General features: G+C 49.1%; 1 protein-coding gene across 1 annotated transcript in view; it reads right to left on the bottom strand.

Annotated features, from left to right (window-relative positions):
• The window catches only part of LOC105002849 (chromosome unknown open reading frame, human C3orf56), a gene marked incomplete at its 3' end in the record, with an annotated part of 19981 nt that overhangs the window by 6082 nt on the left and 4615 nt on the right, over positions 1–9284 (bottom strand). The gene's annotated exons all lie outside the window — the stretch shown is intronic.

Consider the following 9284-nt stretch of genomic DNA (forward strand, 5'->3'; position numbering starts at 1 on the left):
CTGATTTCGGTGTTGACCATCTAGTGATGTCCATGTGTAGAGTCTTATCTTGTGTTGTTGGAAGAGGGTGTTTGCTATGACCAGTGCATTCTCTTGGCAGAACTCTATCAGCCTTTTCCCTGCTCCAGTCTGTACTCCAAGGCCAAACTTGCCTGTTGCTCCAGGTATGTCTTGACTTCCTACTTTTGCATTCCAGTTGCTTATAATGAAAAGAACAACTTTTTTGGGTGTTAATTCTAGAAGGTCTTGTAAGTCTTCATAGAATCATCAACTTCAGCTTCTTCAGCATTACTGGTCAGGGCATAGACTTGGATTACCGTGATATTGAATAGTTTGCCTTGGATATCAACAGACATCATTCTGTCAAGCAAGCAGCCAAGAGGAGATACCCCATGTCCAAGGTCAGGAGCAGCAGCTGTGAGGAGAGACCCCACATTGAAGGTCAGAGAAACCCCAGTAAGATTGTAGGAGGGGCAAATTCACGTTTAGAATCAAACCCCATTCCTGCCAGAGATGCTCAGAGAGCTCAAACAAACATGTGCACACTAGGACCCAAGGACCCCACAGAGACTCAGACAGAACTGTGTTTGAGTTTCTCCTGTGGAGGCGTGGGTCGGCAGTGGATGGCTGCAGGGACAGCGGCTCTGGGTGTGGGTATGGCGTAAGCCCTCTTGGAGGAGGTCGCCATTAACCCCACCATAGAGCTGCCAGAACTTGCTCAGGACTAGGAAATAGACTCTCGGAGGGCACAACAGAAGCTTGTGCACCAGGACCCGGGGAAAGGAGCAGTGGCCCCACAGGAGGCTGTCCCGGACTTGCCTGTGAGTGTCCAGGAGTCTCCAGCAGAAGCGTGGTCGGCAGTGGCCTGCTGTGGGGCTCAGGGCACTGAGTGAAGCACTGCACACGTGTGGGATGCATGAAGGAGGTTGCCATTATCTTCATTACCTCCACCATACTTTGGCCCCAGGTAAATAGCAGGGAGGGAACACAGCTCCACCCATCAACAGAAAATTGGATTAAAGATTTACTGAGCCTGGCCCCATCCATCAGAACAATACCCAGTTTTCCCCTCAGTCAGTCTCTCCCATAAGGAAGCTTCCATAAGCCTCTTATCCTTCTCATCAGAGGGCAGACAGACTGAAAACCACAATCACAGAAAGCTAACCAAACTGGTCACATGGACCACAGCCTTGTCTAACTCAGTGAAAGTATGAGCCATGCCGTGTGGGGCCACCCAAGACAGACGGGTCATGGGGGAGAGTTCTGACCAAACGTGGTCCACTGGAGAAGGGAATGGCAAATAGCTTCAGTATTCTTGCCTTGAGAACCCCATGAACAGTGTGAAAAGCCTTCTCAGATGACCACTTTGACTTCTTGCATTTCTTTTTCTTGGGGATGGTTTTGGTCACTGACTTCTACAATGTTATAGAAGTCCATAGTTCTTCAGGCATTCTGTCTACCAGGCCTAATCACTTGAATCTACTCATCATCTCCACTGTACAATCATAAGTGATTTGATTTAGGTCATATCTGAATGGTCTAGTGGTTTCCCCTACTGGCTTCAACTTAAGCCTGAATTTTGCACTAAGGAGTTCATGATTTGAGCCACAGTCAACTCCAGGTCTTGTTTTGCTGACTGTATAGAGCTTCTCCATGTTTGGCTGCAAAGAATACAATCAATCTGATTTCAATGTTGACCAATTGGTGATGTCTATGTGTAGAGTCGTCTCTCGTGTTGCTGTAATAGGTGTTTGCTATGGCCAGTGTGTTCTCTTGACAAAACTCTATTAGCCTCTGCCCTGCTTCATTCTGTACTCCAAGGCCAAACTTGCCTGTTACTCCCGGGGTCTCTTGACTTCCTACTTTTGCATTCCAGTCCCCTTGGAATAAAAGGATATCCTTTTATGGTGTTAGTTCTAGAAGATCTTGTAGGTCCTCAAAGAACCAATCAGCCTTAGCTTCTTTGGCATCAGGGGGCTCCCTGGTGGCTCAGATGGTAAAGAATCTGCCTGCAGTGCAGAAGACCTGGGTTCAATCCCTGGGTTGGGAAGATCCCCTGGAGACAGGAATGGCTACCCACTCCAGTATTCTCGCCTGGAGCATCCCATGGACAGAGGAGCCTGGTGGGCTACAGTCCATGGGGTTGTGAACAGTCGGAGACAATTTTGCAACTAAACCACCATGACCATGTTTGCTTATGTTAAATTAGTAAATCAGCAGCTGTATTCTCCCTCTAAGGAAACGAAATTCTTAGCATCACTTTTGTATTATCTTCTTGTATATCCCTATTAGCCTATATTGATACTTGGAACTGTAGCTTGATCTTGGTACATATTTTTAATGAAGCATTGCTTTTATTTTTACTTTTTAAATATTTACTTATTTACTTGCCTGGGCTGGGTCTTAGTTGCAGCACATGAGATCTTGAGGTGCAGCTTGTGGGATCCAGTTTCCTGACCAGGGACTGAACACGGGCCCCCTGCATTAGGAGCACGGAGTCTTAGCCACCACATCACCAAGGAAGTGCCAATATGTAATTTCCTTAATCAGTACTTACTTACATTTAACAATAGCTTTCACCAGGGGCTGTTCTCTGCTGCTCTATGGCTTACACACTTTCTTTCTGGATTCGTTTATTTTTACATGTTTATTCTATGATTTCTACGATGCAATATACAATTCATCTGTGGAGGCCTGTGGAGACTTGGCCTTACTTTTGACCGACAGCTGGCTGGGCACAGGACTCAGGTCCAGAGTCACTCAGTCTCAGCACTTGGCTACCAGTGTTCAGTGAACCTCTCGCCTCCACATCTGCTGCTAAGAATGGTGGTTCTTTCAGACCTCTTTCTTCATGAGCATTGGTCTCCTGACCACCGGGAAGCCTGGTCCTCCTCCGCTCACCCTTGCACAGCTGAGACATCACTGGAGTGCAGTCATGGTCCCTTTGTTTGCTCCATGGAGGTTTGTTCTGATACACACTTGGTGTGATCTTTCTATTTGAAGAAACATTTTTTCTTCAGTTTTAAAAAGCACAAACATTTATTATGTTGATTAATGAACCATCAATATCACCAAGGAAAATCTATTTCTGACACTTATAATGGGATTCAGCCAGAAATAGCTAAGAGAACTTTCAGAAGAATAAAGTTGGAGAACTTACACCATCAGATTTTAGACCTACTACTGAACTGAACTGAATGAAGCAATAGGCCGGCTACAGTCCATGAGGTCACGAAAGAGTCACATTCGAGTAAACAACAGCAGCAGTAAAGTGAGAGCAAGTTAATAAGTCAGTGCTGTTTTATGCAATTGTTTTATATAAGTTGTTTTATGTTTTATGCAGCAGACAGTTAGGTTATGGAAACAACAAAGTGATTCTTTAAACTAAAACCACTTATGATTTGAGCTAAGTTACCCATGATTCACCAGAGAATTGAAATGTCTTTCAGTAAGTGGTGCTGGAGCATATGGATGTATCCATATTAAAAACATGTAACCCACACATCACACCACACACAAAGTAGCTTGAGATGGCTTGCAGACCTAATTTCAAAGACAAAATAAGAAAGCTTATAAAGGAAAAAATAAGAATAAAATAAGTCTGTTTTTTAGTTTTGATAAAGGTACTATGGTTCTGTAAAATATTAAAATCAGAGCAAGCTACATGAAGTATATATGTGAGTTCTCTGCACTATTTTTGCAAGTTTTCTGTAAATCTAAAATTAGTTTAAATTTACATTAAAAAAATAGAGCATAACTTTATAACTATGAGAAAGGCAAAAGATTAAATAATTTGTAAACTAAAGTTACTAACCAAAAAAAAAAGACTAATAAGTTTGATGCCTTTGATATTAAAGCCTGTTCATCAGAAGAGAGCACAGAGAGGATGAAGACACAAAACTAGGGCAGATGTTTGTAACACATGTGCCCAGCCCAGGATATGTATGCAGGACACAGAAAGAATGCTACAAATCAACACAAGAAGAACACACAGCCGAATTCAGAAGTGGCTACACTTCACAAAGAGAACATCCAGCTGGTCAGCAGGAGCACAGAAATGTGTCAGCACTGGCCACCGGGGAGATACAACTTAGCCAAGTAAGACACCGGCACACCTCCAGGAACAGCTCCCATCAGAAAGACTGAGGCTGGGACCCCCCTGGGGCTCCAGTGGGTAAGACGCCACGCTCCCGATGCAGGGGCCTGGATTCGATTCCTGGGCAAAGAACTAGATCCCTCGTGCCACAGCTAAGAGTCCTTATGTCTCACCTAAAGCTCCTGCATGCCATAACGAGGACTGGAGACCCAGAGAGCTGCAACCAAGACCCGGCACAGTCAAACAGATAAAAGCAAATGTTGAAAAAAGACCGACATTATCCAGTGTTGACAAGCATGTGGAGGAACCAGGAATCCTCTCAAGTTGGTGGCGGGACTCTAAACTGGAATGGTGCTTTAGAGGAGGAGGGCATGGCAGCCCACTCCAGTATTATTCCTGGAGAGTCCCCACGGACAGAGAAGCTTGATGGGCTATTGTCCACGGAGTCGCAAAGAGTAGGGCACGACTGAGCGACTGAGCACAGCACACAGTGCTTTACAAAACTGCTTGCCAATACTGTGTAATGCAGAAACTATACTCCTGGGTTTTTAATCTCAAAAAAAAAAAAAAAATTTGCATGAATCCACACACACACAAAATATGTATAAGAAGGCTTTTAGCAACTTTCTTCACAAAAGGTAAAATCAGAAACAACTGAGATATCAATCAACAGTAAAATGTATAAATACACAGCGATGTGTTCATACAACAGAAGGACATGCAGCAATGAAAATAAATGTGCTGTTGCTATAGGCAACAGGAAGGAAAAATCTCACAAGCGTCACAACCAGGAAAGGAGTTCCTCCCGTGTGGTCTCAGTTGTGTGAGGTTCAAGAGCAGAACCAGGTAACCATAGTGACAGGAGAGCTAGTAGAAGCTGCCCTGGGGTGGGGTGGAGCGGGCTGGGGGGAGCAGCAAGTGGGACTTTCCGGGGCTGTGGGTCACTCACATATTAATCTGAGCGGTGGGTCCATGTGTGTCTACACATGTAAACATTCACTGGCATGATGAGATCAGAGACAGGAGTGCAAAAAAGGAGCAGAAAGAATATTTGAAGAAATAGTGGCTGAAAACCTAACAAATCTGACCAAAAACCCCCCAAAAACCAATCTCCATGTCCGAGAAGCTTAGTGAATTCCAAGTAAGATAAATTCAGAAAAATCCATACCTGGAAAGATTATAATCAAACTAGGGAAACCCCAAAACAAAAAGAAACTCTTGAAAGCAGCTCAAGAGAAGCAACTCATCACCTACAAAGGATTCTCAACAAGATTAACAGAAATCTTGGCCATGCAGGGTGGGGTGTTCAGAGACCTGTCAGTCAAGAATTCTGTATCCAACAAAACTATCCTTCAAAAATAAAGAATCAGTTAACACATGCCCAGGCCCACGGAAACCAAGGATTCATTGCTAGATCTGTTCTGCAAGAAATACTAGGTGGGTGGTGGGGGGCTGTCCTTCAGGATGAAATGCAAGGACATGAGACGGTAACTAAGTGCGCGTGGTGACATAAGAGCAGGGGCTCCTGCGACAACGCAGGTAAATACACATCAGTGAAATACCATGTGAACGCATTGTTTTGTTTGTGACTCCCTTTTTCTCTTCACCAATTTCAAAGATGACATCAGGGCAGGGGGGCTGGGAAGGTAGCCAAGAGGGTGGGGGGTGCCCTTGTGAGGGGATGTGAGGAAGAGCTACCGCGGCTCAACCACAGAGCACGAAACAGAGGAAGGGCCAGCAGTCCTCTGCCTAGGGCGTGCTGACCCCTTATCCTGAGGCAACAGGGTCCCCCCACAGCCCATCAGACAAAATCTGCTCATCACCCTCGGACACCTGCAGCCCTGGGATGTCCCTCTCTGGCTCTGTGCCTGGGAAGACTGGCCTCAAACCTCCCGGGCAGCATGGTGATCACTGCTGGGGCTCTGGGGCTCCAAGTAGCAAGGCCTCCCCCCAACAACATCACTGTTCTCATCCAGGAGTGGAGGGGCCTGGGTTCACCAGGGGTGAGAGGCGGAGGAGTGGGGGTGGGGAGGGTGGGCTTGGACCAAGTGTGACCCTGACGGAGAGCGTGGGACCAGCGTTCTCTGTCAACGGTCTGCCTCCCCGTGACCCCATCCCATCATTGGCCGGAAGCCGGTTAGGCTGATCTGGTTCTGGGGTTTATCCTAGAAATAAAGGTACAACAAATGGAACTGTGCTGAGTGTCGGCAAGGAGAGGGGCTGCGTACACAGCTGACGAGGCTGTCAGAGGTCAGGGCAAGACAGGGAGGGGCTTGGAGCTTGTCTGGAGGTAAAGAGGTCGGGATGGGGTCCTTGTGGGTGGGGAAGGGGTGAAGGGTGGGGGGCCTCATGGGCCCGGAAAACCCAGCCCCAGGGCCCCAGAGGGGACCAGACCCCTCCAGGCGCTCACAGGGCCAGAAGCCAGGGGCTGTGGGGGCGATGGAGTTGGACCAGCAGGCCACTGAGACCCCCAGGCCTTCTTGGGGTCTCTCCCTTCCTCCCTGCCCCTGCCCCCCTACAAGGGGCATTGCTGCACAGTTACAGAGAGGAACATTCTTAGCAGGCATCTGTTAGGCCTGAATTTGCACAATGTGAGGGCAACTCCCTTAAAAACCATTCAAGTTCAAGATGCAAAATTGCTAGCCCCCCTCAGCGCAGCCCTGGGAAGGGGCTCTGCCCTGACCTACGGCCCCACCTCATGCCAACCCCCTTCAGGACTGTGGTAAGGTGCGCCCCACCCCTCACCGGGCTGAACCAGCGGGATTGGGGGACCTGGGGAACAATGCAGCGTAGCATGTGGGTGTCACTGCTGCGAGATCAACTCCAAGAACCCGTGTTTGCACAGCACCCTCACGTCCAAACTCCCCCAAGAAGGGAGGAAAGCAATGGTGGCCGTGAGCTGGGAAGGGCAGTCACTCCCCACCAGCCCCACCTGAGAGTCCATGCGGAGGGGAGACGGGCAGATGGAAGGAGGCGGGAGCCGGGCCTCCAGCCCCACGAGGGCCGGCGCTGGGGGCCCTTCCACGGGAGGGGCCTCAGTCTTTGGCCTGACGAGCTGGAAGACATCACAGCCCAGGACGCACAGGTGCTCAGACCTGTGGGGAGGAAGGGCCCTCGCCTTCTTCCTGCAGGCGTCTCTCCCCGTCAGCCCCGGTTGATGGGGTGCTGTTGAAGCCCCTGCGTTTACAGGGCTTCCACCTGGACACTCTGAAGCTGCTTCTTCCCGGGGAAAGTGCTCTGTTATCAAAACCAAGTGGGCCACTTTCTCTCCGAACACTTTACCCTGAATCACGTTTTCCACATGATTTTGTTTCTTTCTGCAACGTTTGTCTCTTGTACCTTTCGTGTTGTCTTCCCCCATTTCTCTCCTTGTTTCTCCTTTGCCCCATCTTCCCCCATTTCTCTCCTACTGCATTTTAGGAGCATCCCTCGTAAGTAAAGTAAGCTGTCTTTTTGTGTCTTAATCCAATTTGAGAGTCTCTGTATCTTAATAAATAAATATCCATTCACATCGATTCTGCCCAGCTTTTTTTTCCTACTTACCATGATTTTTTACTATTTTTCCTATCCTGACGTTCAGTGGGTCATTTAATTCATTTTGCCTTGAAAGTTACACTATTTCTGTTCTAGGCCTGATCTTTACCTTGTTAACACGCACACACACACTGTTCAAATTCTAGCGTTAACCAAATCTGTATTCTTCACTCCTGACAGACACACCTCTCAGGTCCCTCCATCCTCAGAGCGACTCCAGTCCCCAGCCCTCCGCACCAGACCCGACGTCGCCGTCGGCACCTCGCACCCACCCCGCGCCGCGTCGCTCTGCTGTTTCCATGGACACTGTGCTCACGTCTTGAAGGTTTCCCATCCTTCCAGCGCTTCAGTGGGATCTGTCTCTGGAGCCACGAGACGCTCCCCCTTCCCCTCCCACTTCTCTCGTTACTCTGCTTTACGTATTTTCAAGTTTGTTGTTCGTATGCCGAGGGCCACGCTTGCTGTATTTCCTCTGTGCTGGCTCCTTGATTCGGAGCAAAACGCACGGCTCGGCCATGCACCTCCGGGCCCCTCTTTTATGCCCTACGCGGGGCCCCAGAGGCTGGCCTCAGTGGACCGCGACCCTCTCTGGTTCCAGGAGACCAGAGGGCAGTAGGGGCTGAGCTCTGGGGCCCACCGCGCTCTCCCCTCCTCGGGGGCTGCGGGCTGGCCGCGGCACGTTCCTTAGAGACCCATCGCTGCCCCTCCTGCAGCTGCACCGCCTGGTCCTGGGCCCCACCTCCCCACCCCTGCCTGCAGGCCCCTGGGAGCTCAGCCCCCATTGCTGGTTCCTTCAGCCCCACCGATACCTTGTAAGCAAATGTCTGTCTCATTGGTCACTCTTCTGTGAAACTTTCACGTGTCTCCTCCTGGAATATGGCAGATCCAGAGCTTCTCTGCCTCGTGTCCTGCTTGGTCCTTGGTTAGGACTGCGACTCCGTCCTGTTTCCCTGTCTACTTGTCAATCCTGGCCTGTCAGGAGACAAGCTCACCCATCCTCCCCACATCACCACTGTCCCCCGACAGGGACAATCTTCCTGGTCACTAAGCCACTGTCTCTAAGCACTGCCCTGGGTCCTCAGCTGTGTGGCCCCATCGTCCACAGCCGCCCAGTGCCCCAGACTCTTACTGGCCTCTGGTCACCACAGGCTGCTCCACAGCCCTTCTGTGCCGCTGGTTACCCCGTGGTCACCGTCAGGGCACAGCGTGGCTGCTGGCACTCCCACGTCTCAGCACACGGGCCGTGTCTCCGCTCCACCTCTGCTCTCTCGCCTGCACCTCTCCTGCCTCGGGAAGAAATCCACTTATTCTTTAATCCAAGAGGTAATCCTTCAAAAAGGTAAGGATGAATTCTTAGATTCCCCTAGTCATCTTTTATCTCAGCTGAATATCATCAATTTCCTGTCTTCCTCCAAGAGAAATGGTTCGTAGACAAGTAGCTCCTGATTATTTCACTGTCCAGTTAGTCTTTAACCTGTGACTCAATGTTGGGTTCCAGGTGTGATCTCACCAGGCAGGCACAGAAGGACTGTTGCCCCTTTATCTGAGTTCATGAATTAATATGGCCACAGATTACCGTCATGTTATAGCTATATGGAGCATAATAGCTATGACACAGCTTAAAGCATGCACTCATGTCAACTAAAATCCTTAA

Source organism: Bison bison, unplaced genomic scaffold, assembly GCF_000754665.1.
Source record: "Bison bison bison isolate TAMUID 2011002044 unplaced genomic scaffold, Bison_UMD1.0 scf7180017856801, whole genome shotgun sequence".
NCBI lineage: Eukaryota > Metazoa > Chordata > Mammalia > Artiodactyla > Bovidae > Bison > Bison bison.